We start from the raw sequence: 5,111 nt of genomic DNA, 5'->3' as shown, positions 1-5,111 counted from the left end.
TCAGAGATGCAGGGGATTGTCCCGATTCAACTCTCCACTTTTCTAAGCATGATGCCCTACTGCAAGGACTGGCCCCTTTTATATGTGATGGGTTTTCATAATTTTTTTTCTTCCAAGTAGTTAAACTGGTGTAATTTTCTTCAAAACAAATCTACTAGCTCTCTTGAGAGTTTATTGGATACTCAGTATTCATCTCTAGCACTGGAACATAACTGAATCAATTCTCCCGTCATCCTTAGTCATTGTCCAGGTTTAAGATGCATAGCAAGCAATTGAGAAAACCATCGTTTGGATCAGATATACCTTAGATTTTAAGCTGACATCTTCCCTGACAGCCGATTTCCCCAATGTGATATGTCTTCAGATTTATTGAGTGCTGGTACCAAGAGAGTTGACTGTAAATCCAAGCAAGATGACATTGCCTGTTGGTCTAATGGTGAAGAATTTGGAACTTTTGATGTTGAGGCATAATCCACATTGAAGGCTGTAGTTCTTGATTTTCTGCAGTAAGTGTTTCAAGTCCTCCTCCCTCCTACCAAGCAAAGTTGTGCCATCTGTATAGCGCAACATTCTTCATAAAGTTCAGCTTCTTGAGTTATTTTTTTCATATACATTACTTCTGACCAAAACAAAGGGAAGAATGAAAGAAATGAAAGACTTGAACAAAATGTTCTCAAGGACAGCTAGAAAAGATAAAGCAAAATATAATAACCAAATGTGTAAAAAACTAGAGTTAGAAAATACAACTTTTCTGTAAGCTTTTGTTAAAAATCACAATTAGAAATTAAAAAAATTAAAATCAAAAGATAAGAAATTTCAGCATTTCTCAAGCTGAGAAAACTGAAGGACAAATTCAAGTTTCAAATTATAGGGATAGTGAAGGATGCTCTGGGGAAAATTTTGAATGTTTCAAGAAGCATCTAAAGATGATGGAAGAAATTCACAAAATCACACACAGTACCAAAAAGTTGAATTATGGAAGCATTTTAAGAAGTGGTGTAAGATCAAGAGCCAATGCCAATAAAGGAAGTTCAAACTGCACTGAAGGAAGTGGAAAGGTAGTCTCAGAAATTCATAGAATATGAATTGATATATTCTAACAAACAGATGTCAGTAGATTTTCCTAATGCAGTTCATTTTTTGCTGACTGCTAGTGCCAAAAGTGTTGGTTATAGGACCAGAGCAAGCTAAATCATTGACAACCTTAATCTCTTCACCAATTATCATGATGATGCTAATTGGCCCAGTGGTGAGAAACTTTGTCGTCTTGATTTTGGTCTTCAGTTCATATTGAAGACTGCAAATCTTGACCTTTTGAAGCAAGTGCTTCACATTCTCATCAGTTTCAGCAAGCAAGATTGTGTCATCTGCAAAACACAGATATTAGAGATCCATATGTATTTCAATTCTAAAAAAAGGTGATCCAACAGAATGTGGAAATTATTGAACAATATAGTTAGTATTTAGAAATGACTAGAACAGTACATCAAAAGAGAACTGTCAGAAATCAAGCTGGACTTAGAACAAGCTGTAGCACCAGGACTATCACTACTGATAGTATCTGATATCAGATGATTCTTGGCAAAAAGCAGATCATACCAGAAGGATGTCTATCACCAGAGCTCCCTGATGCAAATGTATTTGACTGTGTGGATCACAACAAACTATGACTAACATTGAGAAGAATTAGAATCCCATAACACGTAATTAAGTTCATGGAAAACCTACATCTAGACCAAGAGGTTTTGATATGAATAAAGCAAGGGAAAACTGTAGTTTAAAGTAAAGTAAACACATCCTTTTTCAATGTCTGTATAATTTTGAAGATTTCAAAGAGCAGTGTGGGAAGACAAAGTAAAGTAGTATAATGAAATGTGAAAAAGCTAGAGTAAGAAAATCAAAAGGGCCAAACTCACTTGGAATTTTTTAACCTGAATAACAAATTAGAGCCGCAAGTTGCAATACTTAAAGATGCTTTGGGCAGAATATTAAATGATCTAGGAAGCATCAAAAGAAGATGTAAAGAGTATACAGAGTCATCGTATCAAAAAGAATTTGCAGACAAGAATCTCATGAAACAAAGTATAAGCATGAGCCTGTGGTGATGAAGAAAGAAGTTCAAGATACTCTGAAAGAATTGGTAAAAAACAAGGCCCCAGGATTTGACGGTATACCAATTAACATATTTCGACAAATAGATGCTACCCTGGATATGTTTACCAAGTTGTGTTGAGAAATCTGGAGCACAATTACTTGGCCAATTGACTGGAAGAAATCCATATTTTTTCCCATTCTAAAGAAAGGTGATCCAACAGAGTGCAGAAATTATGGAACAGTATCATTAATATCACATGCAAGCAGGATTCTGCTGAAAATTATCAAAAAAATGACTGGAACAGAACATCAATGCAGTACTACCAAAAGTGCAGGCTGGATTTAAAAGAGGCCTTGGTACTAGAAATATTATAGCTAATGACAGATGGATCTTGGCTGAAAGTACAGAGTATCAGAAGAATGTCTATCTGTGTTTTACTGACTATGCAAAGGCATTTGAGTGTGCCAATCACAATAAACTATGGCTGACTCTGAGATGAACGGGAATCCCAAAACACCTGATCAGACTTATGTGACACCTATACTTGGGCCAGAAGGCAGTGACAGAACAGATGAAGGACACACTGTATGGTTCAAAATTGGGAAAGGTGTATGCCAGAGATGTGTCCTATCTTCATACCTTTTCAATCTATATGCAGAACAGATTATCTGGGAGGTTGGGCTCTATGAGGAGGAATGTGGTATCAGTAGTGGAGGAAGACTCATCAACAATCTGCATTATGCAGATGACACAACTAAAACTGAAACTGAAGCTGAAATTGAAAAGAACTTGAAGTGCTTGCTTAAGAAGGACAAGTACTGCAGCCTTCAATGTGGATGGAAGCTCAACATCAAGAAAATGAACATTCTCACCACTGCTTATTGGTTTATTGGCGTCATCATGATAGATGGTGAAAAGATTAAGAGTGTTAACAGCTTTAGTTTGTTGGTTCCACAATCAACTCCCTTGGTATCAGCAGACAAGAAATCAAAAGATGAATTATATTGGGAACGTATACTGTCAAGGACCTCTCCTAAGTACTGAGGAGCAACAATATCAGTCTAGAGACTAAGGTATGCCTGATACAGTCCATAGTCTTTGCAATTATTTGGTATGCATCAGAAAGCTGGACAATGACTGGGGATGTTAGAAGGAGAATTGATGTGCTTCAGCTGTGGTGCTGGAGAAGAGTATTTGAATGTACCATGGACTGCTAAGAAAACAAGTAGGTTTGTCTTAGAGAGGGTGAAACCAGGCTGCTCCTTGGAGGCAAGGATTCTGAAGCTTTGTTTGTCCTACTTTGAACATGGTGCAAGTCCTTGGAGAGGGACATCATGCTTGGGAAGATGGAGGGACAACACAAGAGAGGAAGACCCAAATGAGATGGATTGATTATATGATGGGGTAGATGTGTCAGAAACAATAAGTTGGCACAGGATAGAGCAGGGTTTAGGGCTGTTGTGCATAGAGTCACTATGATTCACAAATAACTTGATGGCACCTCATAACAACAATAGCATTCATTTTTAAATGGTTGCAAAGGAAGCCATCCTGGGTAGGTGTCTAAGGCTTATAATTAAGATGTCTTCTCTAGCAAATAATTAACTAGTTATTTTGTGCTAAAGTAATTACTGTATTAAGGTGAGAAGATTAGGATAGGACACTGGCCCCACCCTGTCAGAGGTGTATGTAAACTCACCAGTTTCTCCTCAGTCTCCTATCTATGGGCACTCTTGAGTCTTTGGGAGGCCTTCTAGAGAATCTGAACTGAAAGACCATAGACAAATTGGGAAGTGAACCACGGATTGAGTTGTTCAGGTTAGAAATTATGGATGCATGCAGCTGGTCTAACATTTGGTACTGTGCTAACATAAGACTTCTCATAAATAGTCTGCTATTAATTTTAGCATGATAGATTATGAAAACAATTGGTGTCAAGAGAGTGGGATTTGATATAAATGTCCAAACTCTTTGTAATATATGTCTTTGGAGAAAAAGCAGTAAACAAAAATGTAAGAAACCTTTGTGATCTGGATGGTTCAAGGAATACCAGTGGAAAAATGCAACTATTCTGTTGCAGTCAGTCACTGAAGACAAACTTTACTTACCGACTATGAAGTCAGTGGAGTGAACTACTGAGAAGCTGATTAATTGGATACAGACAGAAATACAGGAAGATAAAGAAAGATTGAAACTTAAAATTCCTTGACTTTTATTGTCAGTAGTGGCACCACATGCAAAGCAAAAGAATGTAGGAACTGAGATGGCTGAAATCCAAACTAACGATATTCTACCAAGATAGTTATGTCTTTTATTCTCAGTCTCTACAGGGAAAGAAAAAAAAAACAAGTGAAAGTGACTAGAAATACTTCTCTGACCTGTAGTCACAAAAAAAGTAGGTCAGGAGGCAGATGAGCAGGATCAAGACCAATTTTAACCAAGGGATATGGCATGGAGAAAATATATGAGTTTTTAAGTCATTATCTGCACCTTCCTGAGCAACTATTACTAAAACACATTGTAAGGGTGACAAATTTAGGGGCAGCATTTGTGTTTCAGTATTGAAAAGAATGGAGGAACACATATGGGTTAGTGCTAGACTCAAGATTATCTATACAACAGAGACAAACAACAATGAAAAGAACAGCCCCAGGATGGATTATCCCAGAGGGGATCATCATCAAAACAGAGTGGATTACAGATGTAAATAGGATTGTTTATTCTTCTAAGGTAAACTGCCCTTCCTCCAGCTTAAATAACAAATGGAATACTCCAGAGGAAACAGTTGATGCTCTACATATGCAAGTGATGCTGGAGTGGTTCTATGGCACTTAATATATGGAAGAGATGGTAATTACCAGGGGTCCTCCAACAAGGGAATCTCAGGTAGCTTTGCTCCTGGAGAACAAGACAACAATTGAAGAAGGGGTGTCAACTCTATTGAAAACACTTCTACTTTTGAGATTTAAGGGTAAAAGGAACATCAGGGTGATTTATAGGTAAGCAGAAGGAGCCT

This window comes from Elephantulus edwardii, unplaced genomic scaffold (assembly GCF_000299155.1).
Source record: "Elephantulus edwardii isolate Elephantulus edwardi_28Jun2011 unplaced genomic scaffold, EleEdw1.0 scaffold00111, whole genome shotgun sequence".
NCBI lineage: Eukaryota > Metazoa > Chordata > Mammalia > Macroscelidea > Macroscelididae > Elephantulus > Elephantulus edwardii.
The sequence above is the reverse complement of the archived record's forward strand: the minus strand, read 5'-3'. Positions refer to the sequence as shown.